This window comes from Thermobia domestica, chromosome 13 (assembly GCF_964235325.1).
Source record: "Thermobia domestica chromosome 13, izTheDome1.hap1.1, whole genome shotgun sequence".
Taxonomy (NCBI): domain Eukaryota; kingdom Metazoa; phylum Arthropoda; class Insecta; order Zygentoma; family Lepismatidae; genus Thermobia; species Thermobia domestica.
This window is the reverse complement of record NC_137466.1, coordinates 140,822,130-140,850,118: the sequence shown is the minus strand read 5'-3', so window position 1 is coordinate 140,850,118 and position 27,989 is coordinate 140,822,130. Positions and strand designations below refer to the sequence as shown.

At 36.5% G+C, this 27,989-nt stretch overlaps 1 protein-coding gene across 1 annotated transcript in view; it reads left to right on the top strand.

Annotated features, from left to right (window-relative positions):
- Positions 1-10,167: 10,167 nt before the first annotated feature.
- The window catches only part of LOC145668598 (cytochrome P450 9e2-like), a 108,115-nt gene continuing 90,293 nt past the window's right edge, over positions 10,168-27,989 (top strand). The window contains exon 1 of the mRNA XM_081736622.1: positions 10,168-10,413. The gene's annotated coding sequence lies outside the window, so the exon portion shown is untranslated. The remainder of the gene's footprint in view (positions 10,414-27,989) is intronic.

Below are 27,989 nucleotides of genomic sequence, written 5' to 3'. Positions count from 1 at the left end.
TAGCACCTATTGTCACAAAAATTTAGCATTAAAGTGTGTACCCGCAAACAATAGAGTTGGGTTTGGAAGTAACAATAGTTGCTAGTCAATGCTTCTAACTTCATTTCATTTCTCCAATTTCTGTTCCTTATAGAATATACGTTATAAACCTGCTTCCTTTTGGACATGCCCCTTACTTTAGGTTAGCTACTATGTTAGCTCAAAGGTTATTGAACTCTTGGTTTCTCGAATTTTCCTGTGGTGTGATGTGAAAGTTAAAATTTTGTGAAGATGAGTGCTTCTTAGACCGAGATTTTTTTTCTGTTATACGTTTAAACTCTAATATGAATATCATTTTTGAATATAAATACATCCATTTATACCTATTTATATCTGAATTAATCCTAATATAATTAAAATTACTACTTAATCTGGCTTTCAAATTAAATTAAATTATATATGTAAATTACTATATGTACATTTTGATATGCAAAACAGTTGGTGGGGCTGGCAGCTTACAATCCCCCCTTTACGGAATTTTAGGATTTTTTGTAGATAATATTCTATAATTCCGTACCTAGTCAATTTATTTTCTCTTTTGATACTATAATATACATATATGTATATACCTATATCTACGATTTCTTTTTCTTTAATTAAATGCTTTTACATGCACTTTAATATCACCTGAAAAAAACAACATGCAAATGTAGAAAACTTGGAAGGATATGCCTTTACATAGTTCATTACCATCCTATAGATATTACTACACTTAACTAGAAAGGCGAAGTGTTAGTTTATTTTTTTTAAAAAAGTCATTCATTAACAAAAACTCACTTGCTTTAACCTAGGAACACACATGTTACACTGTAACTTATTCAAGTATTGACACATTCAACAATTCTTAATAATATAGTGTTTACTTTTTTTTTAACTATACCTATATTTGTCCTAATTTAATGTGCTCACATAACTTCTTTGCAAACTTTACTCTAAATTTACTCATGCAATAGAAATACTACCAAGTAGAAATTACAAAAAGAATAAAATAAGAGTTTTATACATGTGAGGATCTATATGCGATAATATTACATTTTGTATAATTAACTTGCTATATTTACACTTTCTCTCGAGCAGTTTCTGGCTCCTCTACTCCCTTCTTTCTTTCATGAGATTCTCGAAGCTGATTTTTCTTCAAAATTGAAAAGTAGGATACAAGACATCTGAGTATTTGCTACCATGATTTTTACTTCTTCGCCCATTATTCTATCAAGTGTGCATATAGAAGACGATAAACTAGTTTTTGTGCCGAAAGATTTTGATACACTTAACAAAGGTTCACTATACTTGCTCCTCTTCTTGGTCTTGGCAGTAAACACAGTTCCCTCATTTGAGCTCATTTCTAATATGATTTTGATATTTGGTGGGAAAAGCATACATTTTAGATCTAATAGGGCTGGAGTCGGTGACTTCTATTGTATGTTCATAATTCTTAATAGTACCGGGCCTTTCGTCAAACATATCTCGATGTTTCATTAATAAGGCTACTAACTCATTCTTCTGCCTAATGTCCAACTCTTCATACTGATTAACATGTTCCTTTATCTCACTGGCTGTGGCTTTAGTTTCTACTTGAAGCCAGTCTGCAGGGGATAGAACTACATTCTCTAATTCGATAGGGGTGGGGTACTTCTTCTTATCCACCCTATGCATGGGATTTTTCCCCTAAACTCACACAATTCTACCTGACGAAAAGTGATGGGCACTTCCGGTCCACACCTACTTTCACCGTAACTTTCACTTAAATCCCCGCAATGAAGCTTTTCTTCTAAGCTTCTCAACACTAAGTCTGTCTCACTAATCTCGATGTCTCGAAAATTAATTTGCACTTCGTGTGGCTTCTGAAGAGTTAGCAGACTTTGAATAATCTAAAATTGCGCCAGTTTCAGAAAAGAACTGAGAACCTAAAATTAAATCACGATTCAGCCCGCGTACTATAATACCCACTGTATTAAAGGTTTTCCCATTAATGACAATTTGTAACATCGTCTGCCCCTGGACTTCTGCAACCCGTTTTCCAAATGCAGAGGTAACCTTCATATTACTTACTCTTAAAAAAGCTGGTGTGGGGTGAGACGATTTCACCGTTTCCCACAATTCTAAGCTCAAAGCAGAAATGGAACTGCCAGAATCGAGTAACGCATTTACAGGACGTGCAAAAATACTTACTTGAATTTCTGGTAAGGTGATAATATTATTTTTCACTACAGGATCATCTTTTGTTTCTAACAATTGATCAAAAATTGCATTAGCTTGTTGAAATTTTAGCTTGTCTAGAGGGACCCTTTTTTCCATTCTTTAACATTAATGTGAGTGTATCTGTATCTGGAAGGGTGTTGAAATGTTTTGTTTTGACAATGTTTTCACAAAGATTACAATTTTCTATTTCCCCTTTTTCATGATATTCTACTAATTTGACCTGGGTTTCTTTCTCTTCTTCTTCTGCACAATTACTATTACTTCTATTATTACAAATTAGCACACACTGGGTAGAATTTGTTGATGGAATACAAGATGCGGTACTCAAGATGTTTGTATCAGAACTTCCCTCAGTGTGTGCAACAAATCCTCATGGTACATGTGAGGTACGTTCTCTAGCATTTGTATTGTTTGCCTGAGTGTTACTATTTCTCTCCGCGGGTAAGGGGTCATTCAACTCTAGAACTTGAAGCTGCTCATTGTCGTTGTAATCGTGGCGGTTATTATTACTTCTAAAACGATTCCCCCCTTGACCTACATAAGCACCTCGCTGTGGCCTTGTACCCTGCCGCCTGTAGGTGTTGTTTTCATTATTGTTTTGGGGTGAATCACCGTTCCTGTTTCGTGAACGGTTCCCAGGGCCACTTCCCATATTTGTATTTGAGTTGCGTCTCGCATTCCTTCTATTGTTCCGAGGATATGGGTCTTGTGTGTTATTTCCCGTTCTTCCTCCCCGTCTCACTGCATTTGAATGTCTTTGCTCACGTGAGACTTCCATCACATTGATGCTTCTTCTTTGCGGGAAATTTTCTGGTACTCGGTTCGTGGCCTGAATTTCTTTTACAACCTCCAATAGATTAGCTATCGATTGCGGTTTAGAGGCAATAATTATTCGATAGGCCCATAATGGAAGCTGGCGTGGGATCACTTTAAGCAAAGTTTCTTCGTCTAATGGAGGTGAAAGAACCGAGTTTTGGTGTAAAATTTCTAGTAAATATTCACACATGCTCTTGTGTATTTTTACATCATACCGACTGGTAAGGATATTAGCACGCAGGGTTGCCAGTCGTTTTCGACTCAAGTAATTGGACCTAAATGCTTCAACAAACTCCGAGTAGGAAGAAATTTTTGGTTTCATTACCTTATACCAATGACTAGCGGACCCCTTCAATGTTCTGGGAATGAAAGATAAGCGTGATTCGTTACTTACACCTGTCAGTTCAAAATAATTATCTAGCTCAGTCAAAAAGTTGAATGTTTGTGATTCATCTTCCATTCCATTGTACACTGGTAAATTCAGATCTCGGTGAATGAAAGAATTCATAGCAGAGGTTAACTGAGCCATTTGGCTATCAGTCCGTGTGATCTGTGAAGCGGGTTGCGGACTCTCAGGCGGAGGAAAAGCGTCATGAGGAGCAGTGGGTGTACACGAAGAAATTTCTTGGATTACTGGTAATTGTAATTCTCCGGTCTGTCTATTCTCTTGATTGTTTACTACGCCTATTTTCGTATTTATCATTTCCTCTGTTTCTTTTCTTAATGTTTCCTTTAAACGTTTCATGGAATCATCTAATTCATGAATTTCTCTCCTAACTTCCTCTCTTAATCCAGCCTGTTCTACAACTACTTCCTGTATTCTTTCTGCTACCTCTACCCTTGTTTGGTCTACCTGACCCTGTATATTTTCTTGTTTCTCTTCTAAACTAACTAATTTGACACTAAGATCCGTTCTAGTCTGTTCGATTGAATCTTCGATCGCCTCTAACTTCCGGTTCATATCTCCTAACGATTGGTTCAATTGTCTAACTGTAGTTTCTAAATTTTCTTGTAATTCTTGTTTTGAATTTTCTAATGCCTTACCTAGTCTATTTTCAAGAGCTCTCTGCGCATTCTCTAAATCTTTACGCGTGTTTTGAATTTCTAAATTTGTTTTATCAATTTTACTAGACAATAATTCTTGAGATTTTAGCATCCTCGACTCAAATTCTTTACACAAGAAATTTTGCATTTCTGTCTGGGATTTTTGTAATTCTAAGTGCGCGTTTACCATACGAGATTCAAATTCCTTTTGAGAGTTCTGCATTTCTTTCAAGAATGCTAACACCTGACTGTACCCTCCATTTTGTTCATCTCCCGGTTTTGAAGTGGGATTACTCGTGTTACTCTCAATCTCTTCATTATTACCTCCCTTACTAACATTATTTTCTTGGTTATCCTCCCTATCTCCTAAACTTCCTTGTAATTCTGGACTTCGCGGTTGCGCGTGTTGAAATTGTAGCAGATTCTGATCCATTTTCCTTAATTGACTACGTGTGATAACCATAAATTTGCTAATATCTCTAAAATTGAAATTATCTCTAAATATTATAAATTCTCTAAATTTGGAAATTCTTAAATTTAATGCCCCTCTTGAACTCTATTTAAAACACAAATTAGACACATCTATAACCATAACATTTTGTTTTAACACACACCATTTTGAACTTTTCAAAAGGATACTAAAATGTTCTTGGAAATTTTGGGGAACACAAAATATTTCATATATCCGCGAAATTTTACAAGATAACTTTTTATCTGATGATAAATTTCCCAGCTGCCTAAAGCTAGCATGGGAATAGCACTTTAGCTGGGCGACAAATTGTTAAGGGCATCACTCTGGATAGTCCCTATATAAAGGGTTCTCTCATGCTCAAAGCTGGATGAATGCGTTTGCATGATCACCTGAAGTCATCACAAAGAATATATTCTCAAATTTCCAGCACATGAGAGATGGGTGGAGGAAATATTGACACCGGTAATTCCCTTAGCAGATATAAGATAATCTGCTTAACAAAAAAAAAAAAATAATAATAATAAAACTAGAATTGGATTTCATAAGAAATTTGACACAGTTGAATCAAAAAAAAATATTTAGATAGTTAATTTTAATCTTCTTTTACAGAAATCAATATCCTCCTCCCACGTGAGTTCATATTTTATAGTCGTCTTGCCCCTTTGACGACTTCCCCTGGTTATGGCCTTTAGAACTGAATTTTCTCTGCCATCCCCTTACCAGAGGATCTATCATCAGATAAAAATTTAAATGAAGACTGGGAAAGAGTGTTCACAGCCTCTCCTGGACCCGGACAAGCGACACATCTGAAAGAGAGATAAGCAAATATATAATGGTACTCACCTCTGCCTCCAGTAACATGGGCATCTAAAAGATCACCACTCCAAGATAGATTTACGAATATCTATTTATTTGAACACTAAATCACGGGCACTAACAAACACTATACATCTTTTCATACACAAAAACTGATCTTTGTAAGCAAATAAACGGGGATCGATCGATCATGTGTGCACTTTATGTTAAGCCTTTTTTTAAAAAAAAAAAAAGAATTTATATTATCACTGTCATTGTCACTACACTTTCACTGTATGTGGTCCTCTTCTCTTCTGGAATAAGTCTTCGTCACTCCAGTTAGACGCTACTGTTTTCGATTTTTTTTTTTTTGGACGATGTGATTTTCTCTCTTCGAGATCTTTGATGTTACCACCTTCCATTCACAATGTTAGCATGATGATTTTTTTTTAGGGCATTTCGAGCGAAGTCCTTCTCGCCCTAAGATTTTGTCGTCTTGTCTATCAAAAATTAATAGCGCCGAACTAACACAAGATGAAACACAACAACAGGCTAGTAGTTACACTGTTCATTACACTTCACCTGATTCAAGTTTCATGTTAATTTATTGGTTGAATTTCACTATCGGTTATTAAACAAAGTTAATTTTCTGAAAAGTAACGATAATCAATAGTAGTTGATAATTATTATTATTTCTATAATTATTGTTTATAATAGTGAAACACTTTGTTGGGAGTTTTCGGCGTGTTAATCATAGCGTTAACTATACACTATCTGGACCGCACTTTATAATCAGAACTAAACACATCTTCCCACGTGAACGGACCGGTGGTTAACTAAGAACTAACTGTTTACCCCTTGAGCTTCAGTATTTACTTCCGCTGGTTGTCTCTCAAGAGTCGTAGAGACTCTCTCTACCTTCATTGTTTTTGGGGTTGTTGACCTTATCCCCTTTGTGAGGTGCCACCCGCGTTGAGCCGGCGACATTTTGACAAATTTGTAAATAATTCAAAATTTACATACTGTCACTCCATTTTCTGTATCTATACGTACACTTAGAGTTTATCCACACAATCCCGGTATGTCTTTTATACCAAACAATTATTACAATTTTATTAAATCACGATTTTCTATCTTGTTTACCAGTCGTGGAGACCCGTTAGGAATCTCCAAGCAGACGTTTGGTGTCTCTGGTGTTTAGTGCACTCTAGTGGCAGGTTCTAAAATTACCTTCTTGCAGGCGGGAAATGGTGGACTCGTCTGCTTCTGTTTTTCCTTTTACATTTTTTTTTAAATTGACTATAAAATGTTTACATACAACAAATAATAGTCACTCATACAATAAAGTATAAGTAAATTTACTTATTTTTGTAGGTCCTTGGAGTTGTCATCTTTTTCGAGGTTAGATAAAGAAAAAAACGGTATTGGTGGTGAGTTGTCTGCTAGCTCCCCCCTCCAGACATACCACTCGACACCCTCCAAGGGTGGCTGAGAAAAATCTTTGCGAGTGAATTGGAATCATGCGGGAAACAAAATACGATGCAGGGTCGCGTAAAACATTTTTCTTAACTGGTATCGGAATTTCCAAGAACATTTTAATATTAAATATTACTTATTAATAATATACTCTTTAAATCTGATACTTCTGACATAAATGCTATGTTTTCTTTCTTTTTTTTCGGTCAGGCTCGCTTACCAGACTAACGGTTTTCCTCAGAGGTGTGAAAATACAGGTCAGATTGGATTTTTAGCACCTATTGTCACAAAAATTTAGCATTAAAGTGTGTACCCGCAAACAATAGAGTTGGGTTTGGAAGTAACAATAGTTGCTAGTCAATGCTTCTAACTTCATTTCATTTCTCCAATTTTTATTCCTTATAGAATATACGTTATAAACCTGCTTCCTTTTGGACATGCCCCTTACTTTAGGTTAGCTACTATGTTAGCTCAAAGGTTATTGAACTCTTGGTTTCTCGAATTTTCCTGTGGTGTGATGTGAAAGTTAAAATTTTGTGAAGATGAGTGCTTCTTAGACCGAGATTTTTTTCTGTTATACGTTTAAACTCTAATATGAATATCATTTTTGAATATAAATACATCCATTTATACCTATTTATATCTGAATTAATCCTAATATAATTAAAATTACTACTTAATCTGGCTTTCAAATTAAATTAAATAATATATGTAAATTACTATATGTACATTTTGATATGCAAAACAGTTGGTGGGGCTGGCAGCTTACAACACTATTGCATTTCCAATTCGTAAACAAAAGTTTGCTAATTTTCTTGCAGCAATTTATTAATGTGTCCATTGTATGTTTGTTTATGCTTTCTGATGTAATTGACTGCCAAGAGTACAACTTTTGTTTGTTTATTGATTCTGATGTAATCGATCGATAACAGTACAATAAAGTATTTAAAAAAAAGTGGCAGAGCGTTCACCTCTGGTGCTTGGGGTCCCGGGTTCGATCCCAGCCCCCGCCAATTGAACTTTGTGATGGACAAACACCGTGTGCGTGGGTTTCCTCGGGGTTCTCCCGTTCCCTCCCACTTTCTTTATTCCACCATTTCATTCATTACTCATCATCACCATCTCCTTTAGCCTAACCGGCATAACCGTGGGACGTAAAACTCAAAAATTTCATTTCTTTTCCATGTCCAACACTACGTCTCAGCGCCGGGATTGCCGGCCAAGTGTGCAAACCATCGCCGGCACCGACATTATGGGGGCTTCCGCCCACTTTGCCGGTATTGTGTGCAACGAGGAACGCATTAGCTGAATTACTTGCAATACATGGTGGCGAATGAGCGCGATATCCTGGAAAAGTCATTGAATTTGAAATTTCTAGAAAAGGCACGGAATTCTCAGAATTCCTGCTACTAATCAGGGAAATTTCAAGCTTTCGAAAATATAGTGCCGTTCTGTAATAGTGTGAACAATTTTTATTATAATATTTCGTAATTTCTTCTCTGCAGTATCAAACATGTTTCAGAAACAGTTTTCTACTGCTCCTTTAATTTCTCATTTGGAACAGACAGTTCTTGACGGAATAATAAAGACAAAAAAAAGTTGTGTGTAAGCCCCCCCCCCGAAGCTTATGTGGGCCCCCTTACTGTATTTGTAAATTTACAACATTTGGCATAATTTGAATGCAATTTGTTTTAAAATCCTCATATATGCTTTCTGCATCTGAATGCCCCCCTCCAAATTTACAGAGAAATCGGCGCCCTTGGTTGTGTGGAAATAAAGAGAGAAAGGAACGCAGATATTGTAAAATATTTTTACTAGATATTATTGAATATGTACTTTTTATAATAGTTAAAGTCATAATGAAAGGAAAATTGTTGTATTTTAATGAACAGAGGAAGGAAGGAAGATTTTGTAAAATTTTTTTCAATACCGATACTATTTCATATTCTTTTACTCGATATTTCTTCATAGTTCATTTTTAAAATACTTAATAACATATCCTCATTTTATTGTTCTAGCAAACCAATATGTGTCGCCAGTAAAATAGTTTAGAATGATAGAGCCCCTTATGTGATAACCACAATTTTTCACGTCTCGGACCCCACCCCTCCCCATTACAAAATCCTGGCATATAAGCCTTACGAGTTTGTTAAGGTAAAACTTAAGAATGGCATACATTATAGCCTAATATGTGAGAATATTGTATGTTAGCTTTCTTTAATATTAAGAATAGTTTAAAAAAAATATATACAAAAAATAAGTAAACAAATGTACTGATCACAAATGGATCCCTTTCTTGTAGACCTCTGACCTTTTACCAGTCCAGAGTCAGCCTACAGTTACGCCACTGCATAATAGATTTACTTGAAATAATTCCAAATCCTAGCAGCTTTCGTTCAGAAACTTCTTGGAACTAGTTGCTTCCGAGAAATCAAACAATTTTCTCTCTCCTTTTTTTTTCTTGCTAAGACAAAGAAGCAATAAACCTTGCTTATACGTTGAATTAAAAGGGGGGAAAAGAAATAAAACTGTTGTCAGATATCTACTAAACTGGTTCAAACTTTCTTCAGTTATGTAAGGACGCGTTTTTACTCTTGTTTGTAAAATACAAGACTATAAGATTTAAAACAAGTCAATGTCCAATACCAGGAGACATTGATGCCCTACATACTGTGAAATTCTTCGAAATATCAAACATGACGCAGCCTTTTAACTAATACATCCCATTAGCTTTTTTTGGTCAGGCAATAAACGCAAAAGGTGCCTGCCAGATACTGCATATATGAGTGAACGTGTCTTAAAGCACATTTTCGTGTTGTGTGTGGCAACTCAACTAGTAAAAAACACAAAAAGAACTTATCCAAGGCTGAACATTTTCAGATGTCATACCAATCATTTCGTTGTAAGGTGCTATTAAAAAGGACGTCTTTGATGATTTCTTGTTTACCACTACATGCCACCAGACGTCATTCACTTGTGCCCCTCCTACTTTTTCTTCCATTATTCTTATTGTTATATTATACTCATAAACTTGTACGTAAGAAAAAAGAGAAAAAAAATTAGAGGTTCTTCAATACAGTAGCTGTTTTCAATTGAAATCTAAAGACTTTGACATTGGTTTTATATGACAATCCTCCTACCTCAAAGTACTAATTTTATGTAGTTTCTGCTTTCTTCTTTTTGCCAGAATGGGCATGATGGGAAATATGGAACCTGAATTCTGGTCTGATAATTATGCATAAGTATAACTTTCTCCTTCTCGCTCCTTTACTCTTGTCTTATTTTCCAGAGTAGAAGTTATAAAAAAAGTAAGGAAAGAAAAAAAACTAGTTTCGTAAGTTACGTGCACCCATGACATTATTTTCTGATTTCCCCCCTCATCCATCTCGCATGCGGTAGTTGTTTACCCGAAGGGCAGGTGGGGCATTCCAGCTCCACATGTGTTTCCCGATTATTTATCGTAGTTGCATCTCGGACGTGACAAAGAACAAGTGGTGGGAATACATTTCGGATCCGCACATTAGGAATGCATACGTAACGCAGGAATTAATTACTCTGGCTTGTGTCAATAGGTACGTACTTTTAAATTTCCTACTTTATAACTCAGAATGATAATAAATTGGTCTTTTAAAACTTCGATTCATAAATTTGTAGTATTGCTAACAGTTTATGTTTATATGTATATGTATATATATATATATATTATTGTTGTTTGATATTAAAATTAGAATCAATAGCTCATTTTAGCACTACAGAGAGCTGAACAATAGACGCGTTAACTATGTGGTAGCCGGTGGCAGTAGCTGAGTAATCTTGAGCGTTCGGCTTCGAATCACGAAGTGGATCTATTGGGAGTTCGAATCCCTCTGAAGAGCATGGTCGCTTTGAACTGTCCTCGATATTCCTGCGTTTGTGCCCATGTTAAGTGGAACATTGAAAAATATATGACCATGGAGACACGTATCCCGGTAAAGGCGAATTTAAAAACGAAATTAGTAGAGCCCAAATATAATACGAGGAGCTTCTGTTTCTATCCTTGGCCATGTGAGTTCGTTGTGAACAAAATTGTGCCTTTGGGTTTTCTCAGGGTTTCCTGGTTTCCTTCTACATTCTCATTTCCTGATTCTCTCATAACCATTGATCTCCATCAACTATCCGTCTCTTTTCATCTAGCCTTAATCATGAACCAGGCTCTTCCAGAAAATTTTGTCCGATGGAGGGGAGAGAAAACTTTTGGGACGGGGTTGCACTGGGTCACAATCTTGGTATAATGGCAATAGTAATTTAATTTCTCGTGTGTCCATTGTGGCGGTTGACCAACTCCGGAGAGGTGTAAGGCCAAACCCTCCCGAAAGAATGCCTGTTAAAAACACTAGCATAAACATGACACATAAGATTTTTTCTTTTTTTAATTTCGAAAACCGAACTGTAAAGTAGCAATCTTGAGTTGGGTTGATTTTGAGTTTAACATCCCGTTCAGCAGCGAGGCTATATGAGACGTGGACCTACTGATTAACGTGCAATCCGAACCACATGAGCTCCCGCCGTGAATCGAACAATCGAACCCGGGAAAGTAGCAATTTTGTTTTAGTGGAACATTTATAACTGAAAGTAAAATGAAATCAAAAAAATAAAAATATGTGAAATGTTGGCAGCAGTAGCGTCATTTACGGTGGAGCAAGACTTCGATTTAAGTAGAATTTTTCCTTTTTCATTACCTTATTATAGGTATAATATTGATTAAAATCTGTATCCAACAGTTATGGGGTTCAATCCACCCCCTGAAGCCCCAAATGACGCCCCTGGTTAGTGTAAATCAAAAATCTTTATTGTTAAAAGTGTGATTGTTATAAATCGAGTGATTGGGACGTAAATTTCGTGTGCATACACTTGGGATTTACCTCCATTCTAAACATAAAGTGTTCCAATATCACGTTTTATGCAGCTCCAATTTTAGAAAAGAAAAAGGAAAAAGTGAGTTTATTCCTCCTCCCTAGTGTAAAAAACATATTCAATGATCTTTTTTTTTTCTCCTTGGTTTTATCCTCGGTCAAGTAAGTTTATCGCGTTCAACATGGTGTAAGTGGGTTTTCTCGGGGTTCTTCGGTTTCTTCCCATTTTCTTATACTAAATCTTCCATCATTCATCCACTAGCCTTAATCATCGTCTCTTCAGGGCGGGCTGTACCATATGCCCAACACGTTCATTTGCACGGGTAGGGATGCGCACGAGTCGATTCGAGACAGAATTTTCCTGAGAAAATTCGAGTCGAGACACAGCTCTTCCAATAGAAAAATATACGTTTTTCGAGTCGAGACATCACTTTTACAGCACATTTTCGAGACGAGACAGCCTCAAATCTTGTCTCGTGCGCATCCCTATGCACGGGGCGGCAAGTTTTGATGCACTGCAAAATCTGTCGTAACTATATCTTAAAATAATTGAAACAGACTTAATAATGATGGTAGTTAAATTTACTAAGCTGACCATCTATATGAATACTACATTCATAAATAATGTTTAGGTCGCATTAGTTTAAGGTCACATGAACAGCGCTAAAGCAAATGGTCAAACAAATCTCAGCATGACTTGCTTGATTGTTGTCAAATACAAGAACTCGATTCTCGAATAATAGCAAACACTTTTTCCATTTAGTTAATTATCACATTTTTTATATGAAAACTAGTCTTGTCTTTGTTACAAACAAGTTCCTTATCATTAAAAATTGAAATAAGTTTTTTTTTTGTTTATTTTTTAACAGATATAGAAGGAAAATGAAGAAATAAAGATAAAATAGCTAGTTGTACTGCGATTGCAAACTGGTATATTGAGATTGAAGCTCGATATTGAATTCTATAAAAAGAATTACCATCTTTCCTCTGTAGGTGTGTTTGCTTTATCGTTCACTAACATAATAGATGATTATTTAAAGAAAAAGGAAAACAGACACAATGAGATTGTGCTTGTATTGCTTAGACCTTTCTGAGTGCGAGTATTCTTTCTCGGTCCTTCGTTCTTCATGGTGGGGTAGCGTACTTAAAATCGTGGCTTTCAAGATTTGTTGTTTCTGGAGAAATGGGAGCGGAAAATGACACCATTGCACGGGGCAAAAAATCGCCTAGGGCAGACCCTGCGTCTCCCGTTTGCCTAAAGGGCATAAAACGTAATACGTTAAACCGAAATATTTCAATATTTTCTTTTTCTTCTGGGGGTGAAGATAAAATCAGCGAAGATTAAACTTCTACATTATCCATAGTGTGATTTCCGGTTGAAAACTATTGAACATATTACGATGATTCGAAATCCACCCCAAATTGTAGGTTTATCTCAGTGCTGAGAAGGTATGCTAAACTTTAGCAAACATATTTCAGTAAAAATTTGGATCATTCTGAGCTTGAATAACCCGGAGAATAACGAATTTCCTTAGTACATATATGGTTAGATGTTTGATTCTAGGTTGATGTATACGGTAGACCGACATCATTGAAGTTATTTTTTAACACACGTTTGGTTAGTCATCTCATAATTTTTTTTATAAGGTCGTACACGAGTTCGTTAATCAATATTTGATTAATTCTTTTCAACCTTATTTTATTAAAATTGATTGCAAAACTCGTTGCCGGTTAAACCTTGTGCTCAACATAATGATTAATTAAATACAGTCATATCAAGGACATTGTTCAATAAATTTTAGAAGACGGTGTGTGAATTCTTTTATTTTACAATTTTTATATTCATTTGTGAACATTATGACAGGATTGGACGATAAAAGTATATAATTAGCTCTACTTTAATAATAATAATAATAATAATAATAATAATAATAATAATAATAATAATAATAATAATAATAATAATAATAATAATAATAAGGAAAAGTTTCAGTATGCTTCCCAATGTAATTAGAATTAAAAAATTGTAAAAATTTCAAACCAAAACCCTTGTAAGTAGCAGTAGTTAAGGTTCTTGACATTAACCTAACCTTAGGCATTAATATTAAAGTGAGCAAATGATTATCACATAACATGTGTCGGATGTATGTATCCTACAAGTAAGATGACTATGAAATAATACCGGTATAATGAAATAAAGACTCACACGATACAGATAAAACCCAACAGTTTGACAGGGAGAAAAGTACATTACAATTTAAAAATGCAGATCAGCAACCTTTCCAATGTACGCGAAAGTTGAAATTTCTCGAACATGATATATTCCTGCTGAGTTCATTTTGAGCGTTTTCGCTTAGCTTACGTTTATACGTCACAACTTCAGCATCCCTAGCAATAGCCCAAGAGTAGTCGGCCAACATCGTAGAACATTTTACATCATATATTTTCTCCATGGCTGTAATACCTTGATGAAAATGCTCGCCATGTTCATTACTTACTGCTCCACAATCCTTAGGAAAAAGCCGAGGTCTGAATGAAGAAAGTGGGTTTTTTATGGACATATTGCAATCAAGTTTCCCGTAGAAAGAAAACAACTTACATTAGTCATAAAAGTTCTTTGTAATTCGTTGTTCGGCGTCTTCCAAGAACTGTAAACAAACACACATAAAACTTTCCCACGCAGTTTATTCATCACCTTCTAGGATTTAATCGAACTGTTGATCTTGAAATGTTGAATCTGTGAGCCTGCCTTCCTTAACTTTGGTGTAGGGATGGCCAGACGGATCCGAATCTCGGATATCTGGATCCTATAAGATCCGGATCTCGGATCCGGATCCGAAATTTTGGATCTTGGATCCGGATTCGGAATTTCGGATCTTGGATCTGGATCCAAAGTTTTGGATCTTGAGTCCGGATCCGGAATTTCGGATCTTGGATCCGGATCCGGATATTCGGTTCCTGGATCCACACCCGAAATTTCGAAGTTCAGATTCGAACTCCTAATTTGAATATTTTAGGCCTTAGATTGAGACCCAGAACTAAAATATCCATATGTATAAAATTTACTAGGTGAACTTTATCTAACTCAGTGGGAAGACAATTCAATTTAAATGACAAAAGATTACATGAAAATCTCATTTTCACATTTTTTGGGGTTAGACCACTGTTGCGCACACCCCATCATTTAGTCTTTAGCATATCTTTAAACGTACTACAAGTATGCCACTTTCATCTCAAGTCAGTAGTTGTATAGATCTACCTTTCGTTATACACCGTGTATATTAATCGAGTTAGGATTAAAACTCAATTGTTTGTGAGACCTATGATAATATTTTCAGAATGAGTTATAACGTTGAAAAACTGCATAGTAATGCTGCATATTTTCTTTGTGCCACATTGGAATTTAATGTAGTCTATCTTATACAGTCGGCTCTTATGATTAATTCAATGATCTGAACTCCTGCAGCATTACGCTAAAATCATGGATGTCTTTGAATTTTCGTCATTATTTCTATTTTTTTATTACGAGCAAAATAAATATCATAAGCGCCATTTTACATAATACATATAGACGCAGGTCAGTCAATTGATTGCTTAAAGTTTATAGCAAAGCTATTACATTTCTAAGACACTGGCGGCCTTAGGACAAAATCCATGGCTTTCCCATAAAATCTTAAATCTCTCTATATAAAAAGGGCAAAGTCCTGAGTGAGTGAGTGACAGATCACCGTACAGGCCAAATCGCTTAAGCTGCAAACTTGAAATTTTTACAGTGTATAGGCTTTGTGACGTAGGATACCACTAAGGAAGGACTTTGGGAAATTCGACGAGGAAGGGGGGAAATGGGGTGGAAAATATTGATGATTCTTGACGTTAGATACTTCAAATTTGGTATTTGGGTTTCTCATTGAAAATAATTTGATACTTGTTTAAAGTGCTTTTTGATATTTAAATTAAAAGGGGCAGGGAAGATGTAGAAAGTAAAAGAACGGGTGGTAATTGCAATTAGTATAATAATATGCCTATATCTCGGAGACTTAAAGGGTTAGAAACATGGAATTTGGTATTTGGAATTCTCACTTAAAATAATTAGATACGTTTTTCAACGTTTTTTTATATGTGGCCCAGAAGGGAAGAAAAAGGGCGAGAAGAAAATTAAGTGGGGATTACAATTATTGTATTAATATGTTCAATCCTTTAAGGTTAGAGACTTGAAATTTGGTATTTGCATTTCTCATTGAAAATAATTTGACATGTGTTTCAGTGTTTTTTGACGTTTTAGTAAAAAGGAAAAGAAAAGAGATGGAAAGGAAAGAGGGTGGGGATTGTAATTATTATAATAACATGTCGATATCTGGGAACCTCTGAAGGTTAGGAGCATAGAATTTGGTATTTGGACTTTACATTTGAAATAATTAGGTATGTACTTAAGCGTTTTTTGATGTATGTCTTAGAGGGGAAGAAAAGGGGCGGGGAGAAAAGACTTATATCTCGGAATCCTGGAATGATAGAGAAATGAAACTTGTTATTTGAAAAATTCGTTATGAAATCCTTGAGTTTTACGTCCCACGATTATGCCGGTTAGGCTAAAGGAGACGGTGATTATGAGAAATAAATGAAATGAAGAAAGTGGGAGGAAACGGAAAAACCCCGAGAAAACCCACGAGCACGGTGTTTGTCCACCACAAAGTCCACACGGCGCGAGCTGGGATCGAACCAGGGACCCTAAGCACAGGAGGTGAACGCTCTATCACTGAGCCATCGCGCCCCCTTAAAAATTCGTTATGTTTGCAGGCGTATGATGTGGGAGGCCGTAGACCGAGCAAATGTGTGGGCTGAGGGGAAAGCCCCCATGTACTCGCACTGAAATTCGGTATGTCTCGGGATTTTGATATTTGAACTCAGATTCGGTATGGTTGTAGGTTTACGAGGTACGAGGTCATAGGCCGATCAAATGAGATATCAGAGGGTCTAAGGGCAAATCCCCAGACATTTCTTTTTAAATTGATTATGATTAGAGGCTTTTGTGGTGCGAGGCCCTAGTAACGGGGGTCTAGTGGCGAAGCCCCCAACTAGCCGAGATCTATTAAGTAAATAAATGTATTTGCGTAATGACTGGAAATTGCATGTATGCCTGTGGACAAAATTGCATAAGTAGCCACGAGAAATGACAATCCTTTAGGATAAAAATTTTAAAAAGCTACCAAAATGTACTCTTGAATGAGTTGTATATTATGTTTGCGCAGGGGCGAATCCAGAACGGACTCCTGGAGGGGGCGGATGGATTCTTAGGGGGCGGTTGGGGATGCTAGCAGTGAAAAATTACTTAGATGATCTGAAATTGCCACAAATTACTACTAAAGTACACTGTTAATGGTGGCGCTGGGTAGAGGCGAACGACTTTTCGCCCTCCCCCTGGATCCGCCTATGTGTTTACATGAATGATATGGCTCCTTATACAACCTATGCAGAGTTAATAGTAGTGGATTACTAATTACAAAGATACGTGCTACTGCTCGAGGCTCCATATGGTATTTTGTATACACATACAGTACATTAATACATTGATTTTGATACATTAATTGCCATTTAGAATTTCATCTCCACTACAATTCTTAATTCTAACTGGAGTGGTACGGTCACAGAGAAACGTATTTTTAAAGAAAGAAAAATAGCTCATCAAGAGCAAGAAAAGGAAGTTGCTCCTTAATTTGATTTGATCTATATTTTATGGACTGTTCTATTAGCAATGGCCTAGCCCATCACGACTAGGAAATGGCCTCATTCAGTGACCACAATAACTCAGAAAGAATTAGAAAAGTAAGCAGCCTGAGCCTAATGAAGAAGCTTGGGCTTGAGACTAAGGTTTCATCCCAGCATTTGACTAGTGTTACAGAAAACAAAGGTCAAATTTTTCCACTAGAATCGAATCTGACAATGAGATTTCTCTCACCAAAGTCGACAGTTTTACTTAATCAAATTTGGAGTAATAGTGACATATTAAGGCACGAAAACCAAATATCAACAGAATGAAGTGAACGCAAGGCTGTCACACGATCAGATACCAAAAGTGTCTTAAAATCTTATTTTAAGCATAGGAATGAAAATCACTTTGTCAATAATTTCGAAAATTTTGCTGATTCGGAACACCCGAATTTTCTGACACGGAGTTTCGAATCCGGATCCAAGATTCGGTTTCTCGAATCCGGATCCACGATCCGGTTTTTCGGATCAGGATCCAAGATCCGAAATTTCGGGTCCGGATCCAAGATCCGGATTTTCGGATCCGGATCCAAAATATCGGGATCTGGCCATCCCTACTTTGGTGTTACTTAATCGAGGAAATCATCCAAGCGATTACATATAGGCCTCCCACTCGCAGTTTACACCATGAACAAAACATTTCATAAGATAATTTAATATGTAGCGAGAGAAATGAAATTCGTTTAGGATCTACAAGTCTTTTATGTTGCGCCCTTTTCACACCTGGGTGAAGAGTTTTTTCTTACGTCAGTCACTTTTGCAGTAGTGAGAGTCACAATATCTACTGTTCAGTTCACAAACAAAGCAACACAAGTTTGAATAACCTCACTATATACCTAGCAACAGTGCTATTACTTTAAGGTAGAAGTCTGCACGGGCTCTGGCCTAAGCCCAACTCAGGCCCACAAAGTATATATCACTTCGATCCCAGGTCGGGCTCGGGTCGTAAATTTTCATTCTCGGGCCTTTTCGGGCTTAGCTTTGTAAATATACTGTACAACGATATTTATTGGACCGTTTTTTCTGGAGAATTTTTAAAGCAAAACTACAAAATTAAACCTCTAATAGTTGTAAATAAAAATACAATTTTGCGTTAATTATTAAGTTTCTGTAATTCGGGCTTATTTCGGGCTCATTTGATTACCCCACGAGCTGGGACCGGGCTCGGGCCTAAATGCTAAAACATATTTCGGATTCTGGTCAGGCCTCGCATTATAAATTCACGGGCTGGGCCGGGCTCGGGCTAAAAATCCGGCCCTTGCAGACCTTTACTTCAAGGTCACCATAAATGAGCCACTGAAAGCCATAATATTTAATGGTTTCCAGTAAACATTTCTCTTTTTACTGTCAGTAAACTAGGGAAAAATAGAGTGGTGATTTCCCATTGCCTTCCTCCCCACAGTATCATAGCCGTTTAAGTCCCTCTGGCCACGCCTGGGACTAATGTCCAAGTTGCTGTATCAATCTCTATGATTTCAGCCTATTTTGGCAACTCTAGAACTGCTGCCTTCTCCCAGAACACTTGTCTGGCTATTCCATTAAGATCAATTCGGTAGAGATGGCCCTTCTTGCAGTGAACTACCGCCAACATAGCTCTGAATTTCACTGTGGCATGAAATCCTCCCAATCCGACATCGTATAAGTGTCTTTGTCAAGGTGGCTGTGAAGAATGTGCAATAAAAATTTATGTTAGAAAGATAAAAACCGTGGTGATTGAAACTAAGCAGTTAGTGTCAAATATAGGAATGAGGGGGATAGAACAGATTACTAGTTTTCGATAACTGACTAGTATTATTAGTGATGATATGAAGTGCGAACGTGAAATAAGAGCGAGGATAGAAATGCGAAAGAATCGTTTAAGAGGAAGAAAAGCCGGTTTTGTGGAACCTTGAACAAAAAGTTGAGAAAAAGTAAAAGATTCACAAAATGCTTCATGAGGAGTATTGTACTCTATGAGGCAGAATCATGGATATTACGTACAAATGGAAAATGACTGGAAACTTTCGAGATGTGGGTGTGGAAAAGAGTAGAGAGAATTAGTTGGGTCAAGGGAAAACGAATGAGAGGGTGTTAGAAATCAGTCTTGGGAAGTAACGTAACGCAAGTAAAGCGTTACTTGTAACGCGTTACTTTTTAAGTAACTTTTCCTAGTAACGCGTTACATTTTTCAAAGTAACTGTAACGGTAACGCGTTACAAATTTTTAAATAACGTACCTAGTTTGCGTTACTTTTTTCGCGTTACATTTCGGATGAGTAACTACAATATATGTGTATTTTTTCGGAAACAAATGTTTTTTTCCTGTAAGTGAATTTCTCAGAATGGAACAATGGATCATGAACTATGTATATCAGTGAACGACGATCAGTCACCGACACACGAAGAAACAAATAAGACCATAGTACCACTTGCTGTTTTCTTGGAAAATGAGGACAGCCTCAGGGAAATCACGTGTACTGATTGCAAGCACCTGGAAGATTTTGTTATAGACTTTGACAGCTCCAAATCAATACATCCAGTGAATGAACTACGAGTGCAATGGCACAGGTAGTTTATTTTACTTGGATTGGTGTTGTTTTTGTAAAGATGAAGAAGAAAATATTTTATCGTTCGAACATATGAAAGCATATTTTTTTCTTAAAAGCTGAAGATGATGGTGGACAGAATTTAAAAGTAAAGTGGTACCCCGGCTGGAAATATTTATCAACAACTAGGGTGCCATAATTAACGATATACAGTAAGAGGTTAATATGAATAAATTGTGTTCTGATGAGTAGTCTTACTTTATTGATGTAATGAAGATGGTACCGGTATGTAATATTACAGTCCTTTTAGATCAATTTGCGTATCCTAAAGTTCCGTGGATTATAGAGTTTGGAACAACTAGCTTTAAAAAGCATGTATCGACATTAGAGTTAATGACAAGTTTTGATTCACCCTCAGTTCACGTGTTCTAATTTTTTAGTTGTAGTGTAATGCTTCTTTATATTCTGTATTTTAAATTTTACATAACGACATTGTTATTATTATATAATTAGTTTAGCAGAATAATAATAAGCAGACATTTTTTCTAACGGATAGGGATGGGCACGAGTCAAGCTAAACCTCAACTCGAATTCAAGTCGAGTTTCAGGTCGAGTCAAAGGTAATATGCTCTAGTCGAGTTCCAAGCGGATTCACTGTTTTTGACGTCGAGTTTCGAGTCGAGTCGAGTTTGATAAATGACTCGCTCGTTCAGCTTGTTTTACCTCGTTTTGAAATCATGGCCTGTACAACGAGATACTTTGAATAAATTGATAATTACTTGTATTTTTGGGCAGAAAGTGCTTCTACATAAGCACTATACCAGATATAATGTTAATTTAAAAATAACAAAAGAAGAATGTTTTTAATATATGTAAGAAACATACATTATAGTATAATTAGTTGCTATGTAGTTGTTTATGGATATCTAATCAACATGTACAGGGTTTGTATGATAAGTAATGAGACCAGGTCTGGAAACATTGTTTTATTGATCTGATCTGTACAGGGACTTAAAAGCTTTCGAAGTACTCTCCTCTTGCGTCGATGCACTTCTGCAATCGATGTTTCCACGCTGCAAACGCCCCCTGGAAGTCAGCAGCCGGCATGTCCTTTAGAAATGTGGTCACGGCTGCTTGGATGGCTGTGACGTCTGCAAAACGGGTTCCTTTCAAGCGTGGCTTCAGCTTCGGGAAGAGGAAGAAGTCGGCCGGGCTCACATCTGGGCTGTAGGGTGGTTGTGGAAGGACTTCCACCCCAATCCGGGTCAAAAAGGAGGTCACTAAGAAGGCGGTGTGGGCAGGGGCATTGTCGTGATGCAACTTCCACCGGCTAGCGATCGCCGGTCTTTTCCGCTTGACGCTCCTGTGCAGTCTCTCAAGGACTTGTTTGTAGAAGGCGGCGTTGACGGCTTGTCCTTGGGGTACAAACTCCTTGTGGACCACCCCCACATTGTCAAAAAAAACAATCAACATTGTTTTCACCTTTGACTTCGACATTCTGGCCTTCTTGGGGCGCGGGGACGCAGGAGTGTGCCACTCCGCGCTTTGACGTTTCGTTTCAGGGTCGTACTGGAACACCCACGACTCGTCACCTGTTATGACGTCATCTTCAAAGTTAGGGTCACTGTTCATGAGGTTCAACAGTTCCTGACAACAATCAACACGTCGTTGCTTTTGTTCGTCAGTCAACACTCGCGGCACCAGTTTCGCACAGATTTTTCTCATTCCCAATTGTTCCGTCACAATCTTGTGCACTGTTGTGTGGTTCATATCGAGTTCATCAGCAATCAATCTCAACGATAATCGATGGTCTGAGTTCAGGAGATCCCTCACTTTTGCCACAGTTTCGTCCGTAGTCACTGTTGTCGGGCGTCCAGCCCTCTCCAGATCCTCAACGCTTTCCCGGCCGTTCCGGAACGCACTGTGCCAACGAAACACCTGGACTTTGGATAGGGCTTCCTCTTTGTAGGCCTCCGTGATGAGAGAAAGCGTCTGAGTAGCCGTTTTCCCCAGGCGAACGCAAAATTTGATCGCATAACGCTGTTCGATGGAACCCTCCATGTTTGTTGATTTTCCGCCGTGACAAGAATGTTCACAAGGGCTTTGTCCAAGGCTTGTCCGCGCTCCACTAAGGCTCGGAGCCAACTGACGCGCGGTGCGTTGCTTTGCTCGGACCCCCCCCTACATCCTCCATCACCGACAAACCCGCTCCAGCGACACGCGCGCCGCGGCGCGGCGAGTCTCATTACTTATCATACAGACCTTGTATGTTTGCAAGACAGTTTGAGTGAAAATACGTTAAAAGAGTATCAACTAATAAACCATTTAATATCGATCATCGACTTGTAATTTCGATAGAAAAGGTGATAATAATAGTGTATATAATTATTGAAGATATTTTTATGTGTAAACAATTACTACCACTCAAGATTTACTTATATCATTAGCCGAACCAGGTTGACGACTACCTTTGGTGAGTCGTTGTAAAAATTTTGGTTTACCTCACCCGGGAATCTTGTAAATTCATATCCCGAAGTAAAGTAAGGGTGAATTTACTTCTGTAATAAGGTTAATGACTACGAACTTGACAAGACTTAGAAGTGGTAAAATAATCACAAGAAAAATGAACGGTGAGGCAATGCAGAAAGAAACCAGTGATAGTGATAACGGTGAACGAAGTGCAGCACCAGGAATGACATTAGAAGACCGAATTTTACTAGTCTTACAGCGGCAAGAACAAAGCCGAAAAGACGATATGGAAGCCATGAAGCAGGAATTAAAGCAGACGATAGACAGACAATATGAAGAATTAAAGCAGACGATGGAGCAGAAGTCCGAGGAATCCAACAGACGATTGGAGCAGAAGTCAGATGAGACGAAACAATTTATTATCCAGGCAATGAATGACATCACTTCGCAGTTTGATGAAAAGTTAAAAAGAATATCTGAGGATTGCCAGGATAATCAAAACCATCTAATCCAAGAAGTCAGTGGTGTAAAAAGGGATTTGGAAGTAATAGAATCTTCTGTACAGCAACAAAAGATTCAGGTCACGGATAACTCCAACCAGATACGTGCGAATACACAGTTGATAGCTACCTTACAAGAGAAAATCAGGACACTACAGATCCAGGACAACACATACCACAACAACATGGATAATGATCGTGTAGAATTCCCTTGTTCACAAGAGATGACTTCGCCTTCACCCGTATCTGATGAGGACATTATTTTGGAAGAAATTCATCCGAGAAGTACAGATGGGCGGAAAAGAGATGGTGCAACTACACATCACGCCATAGGTAGGAATTGTCACTCAACAAGAACACGGAATGATAAAAGGAAGGTAAAGTTAAGCGTAAAGATGAGTGAAATACGTGCTATGAGTAAGTTCAGTGGTAAATGTAATGAGAATGCTACTTCTTTCCTAGAAAAATTTCAGGACGAGTGCAATATAATGTGTATAGATAGATCACAATATATGAAACTAATCCCTCATTTATTACTCCCACCATGTTCTTTATGGTTTAAAGCAGTACGAGATCACATCAATACATATGAGGAATTCAAAGCAGCGCTAATCGCAAATTACGAAAATGACTTTTTGCTTGCAAATAGAGATGCCACGATTAGAAACCAACATTTCAATCCTCGTTTGCACAAATCTGTTGTCGAGTTTGTTGTAAATACATACAACGAATTAAAAGTCGTAAATCCATTGCAATCGGAATCTAGAATCATAGCATCAATTCGAAATTTGCTACCGTTTAAGTTACAACAGATCCTGTTTTCTACCCAGTGTATGAGTTTTAACCATTTATTAATGCTTGTTCAATGTTATGAAACTCAATACCATGCTCTGAATCAACAAGCAGGAATAGGCAAAAGTAAAAATAATTCAGATCATTTTGTACCTGTTCGGAATCTAAATATCCGTAGTGTGAACGATACAGAACACAACCTAAACCGAGTGAATTCAAGCAATCAGAACGAGCAAAATAGGCAAAGCTATGTTGGTAATCAACCTAACCTAAACAATCGTGACAATAATTATGTCAGATCATTCAACCGAAGTAGACACAAAAACAATCGAAATACATGGCGAAATTCTAGAAATGCAACAAATTCTATGTATAGACATAATCGTTGTTCAAGAGATGGCATGTCGTATCAAAATCAGAATCACGACGCAATACATGTACAAAATATTGCGGAACCTAATCATGATAGTGCAGTACAATGTACTTTATTAGAATCATATGCTAGTACAAATTTAAACTGACTCTAGTTAATGAAGTAAGGGTTAAACCCATACCAGCTATAGATTCTTGTGAATATTTATTTTTAAGTTTATGTGTTAATATCAATAATGAAAACAATTCTTATGACTTCGATATACAAGCACTATACTTGATAGGATTGGTTAATGGACTCATAAATATTTTATCACATTTGTTTCAACAAATGATAATTTTCAAATGATTTTAACTCTTTCTTGTTAATATGAAGAATTATAGTTCGATTCATTAAAAGCAAAGGTTATTTATAGTATATTTGATTTGTGTTGAAACTTAATTGTCAAAGATTATGTTAAGTATATAATTCATTCTATTAAGCTAATTATTCGACGTCTGTCTTCATGCACAATCTTATATGTTACTTGAATAAGATCCTTCTATATTCTGACGCCCGATTGATACAATGCATACTGTAGAATATCATCTAAAATAACTAATATATAATGCGCCCTTGATCATGGTGACTCATGTTTTAAAATGTAATTGCTTCTTACTATTTTGAATTCGTACCCTTCGTTAATTATATAAATAAGCGACGACGTTTTAATAATAAAATATATATATTAATGTAATAAAAGATAAATGATAATGAAATGAAAGATTAATTATAAAAATATTTTTATGAGAGAGAAAATAAATAATGTTATATATATGCGAGGGTCGATCAAAATGTATAGGACATAATTAATGGAATATTGTTCTTGTAAACGGACCAGTGGTTCTTAAATATAAAAACCAAGCTCCCTTGTAACTTTTATATTCAGTCCCATCGTCGGGCGACATTTTTATACAACGAGATACTTTGAATAAATTGATAATTACTTGTATTTTTGGGCAGAAAGTGCTTCTACATAAGCACTATACCAGATATAATGTTAATTTAAAAATAACAAAAGAAGAATGTTTTTAATATATGTAAGAAACATACATTATAGTATAATTAGTTGCTATGTAGTTGTTTATGGATATCTAATCAACATGTATGTTTGCAAGACAGTTTGAGTGAAAATACGTTAAAAGAGTATCAACTAATAAACCATTTAATATCGATCATCGACTTGTAATTTCGATAGAAAAGGTGATAATAATAGTGTATATAATTATTGAAGATATTTTTATGTGTAAACAATTACTACCACTCAAGATTTACTTATATCATTAGCCGAACCAGGTTGACGACTACCTTTGGTGAGTCGTTGTACCTGATTCCATTCGAAAGCGAAAGCCATGAAAAATGTACGCTAAGCAGTAATATGGAATTCTTTTAGTGTTGCTTTCTCCTCATCACCGTCTCCTTTAGCTTAACCGGTATAATGGTGGGACGTAAAACTAAAGATTTCATTTCATTTACGAGTGTTAAACACAATAAAATCGAAGCATTTCTTCCTATTTTTTGTTACAAAAATAATCTTCATAAGGAACTTTTATGTAGTTATTTCATTACATAACCAGGCTTATATGTGAAGAAATAGTGGAATTTTCTGTTTTTCAAATAATTGATAAATTCACAAAGGTTTGTTTTCCATTTCTTGTTAAATTTTAAATATTGGAATGGGATATTTGTTCTCTACGAACCCGATGCATATTCCCTGCACTTCACACACACACACACACACACACACACACAAAGAAAGAAAGAAAGAAAGAAAGAAAGAAAGAAAAAAGAAAGGGAGAGAGAGAGAGAGAGAGAGAGAGAGAGAGAAACACTGTCTAAATTTTTACTTCCCAACTTGAAATATTAAAAAATTTCCTGGTTACCGAAAGCTAATTGAAAATTATAATTTGTTGCTGTGTAATTTTCCTCTACAGGAAATTGAATTTTATATCTCAATGTGCAGTTAAATATAGTAGAAAATTTTACACCTAACATCACTATACATAATATCCAAAACTGTCCGGCTTATAAAAGTTTTTCCACTTGTTTCTATATCGCAATAAAAATTTTCCGATCCATGAAAATTCCTTTCACTCGTTTCTACAGAGCAATAAAACTTTCCGATTTACAAAAAGTTGTTTTACTTTTTGCTTCAAAATGATGAAAGTTTTTCGACTCATAAAAAGTTTTTCAATTTTTCCATAGAAGAAAGAAAATATTTCGATTCATGAAAAATTGTTTTACATGTTCCTACACAGTACTGAAAATTGTCTGAGCCATGAAAATTTTCAGATTCTTTAAACGATCTTTCACTTTTTAACAATTGGTTTAGAACGGAAAATTTTCCTGAAAAATATAGAAGAAAATTTTCCACCTCACATCACGGCCAAACAACGATGTAGGAATAAGTGGAGTATGTTTTTATGAATCGGAAAATTTTCAGCACTGCATACTGGTCGCAGTAAACGTGACTGTCGGGACACAGAGAAATGAATTTATATAAATGTCTAACTTCCATAACTGACACACATCTGCATTTAAGTGTTGTCAAAGATTAACACGAAAACTCTTGATTACGAGGCAACATATGATTCCACTTACTCACTGCGTACTATATGAATGTATCAGTAAACAGCGTGTATTCAATTTATGTACTTGCTCCATTTTTTTCGCTCTTCATGTTTCATTCTCATATGTTATTGATAACTCTAAAAGGGTGGTGGTAAAGGGAAAGGTTTGTTTCAGTAGAGATTGTACTTATTGTTTCCAAAAATATCTGTGTGCTCTTTCATGATATTGTAAATGATGATATAAATCTTTTCTTATCTTTACCTGACCACCAAACGTTTATGATATTTCCTATCATTACCTACAATGTGACCCACATGCACAACGGGAGTTCTCAAGTTGATTTCCAAAATGACGAATTTTCAATCGAAATCGTTAAATTGTCGTTCCCCGTGCTCTTACACAACCTCGTTCTGTAAGGACAAAATGTCCTCCAGCTTGCCTTTAGTTACAATACCGACTTCCTGCCAACGCATTCGGTATTCAGTGCTGTCAAGGCTCCCTTTTTTACCTACTTCGGACCCAGTTTTACGTATGAACATGTCTGTGAATCTATTGTGCACCTGTTGAGCATTGCTGAAATATGCTGTGCATTTTTGGACAGCGTAGGTGTGATTTCCTGTTTCGCGATTATAGACCGCTAGCTTCAGAGTTGCTCATCTTCCAAGTAACCCATGTTTGAATGTAATCTTTTGTATTTATCTAGCTCCTCCGAAACAATGTACTTTTTCTTACAGGTCCATATGAATGTTTCTCTTCTTTTGATGCCTAACCCTTCCATTGGTCACTGTATGTAATGAAGAATACAAAAAATCTATATATATAAATTTCGAACGCTTTCGTCTCCGTCCAGAGTTATGAGAATCAGAAATATTTAAAAATTAACTTTAAAGCCCTATAGTGGAATAACTAGTAATAATAAGAAAGATAAGTCAGAAATTTACACAAAATGTCATACTCCTAGTTTTCAAGAATTCTCGGATAATTACGCATGGGATTCCAGAAAGAAAATAATAGATACCCATGAATTCTGTGAAAGAAAGCAGGTTCAAATTAGTATGTTTAGAAGGATGGAATGGTTAATAAGGAAATGTACTTCGTGTAAGGTATGTCGATCTCTCTCAAAGACGAAAGATAGTTGGCGATCTCTGTATGCCCTAACAGTGTGAGTGAGTTTCATTAAATACTACTACCTGGTGGAAGTAAGTAATGTCTTAGTTCAGTAAAG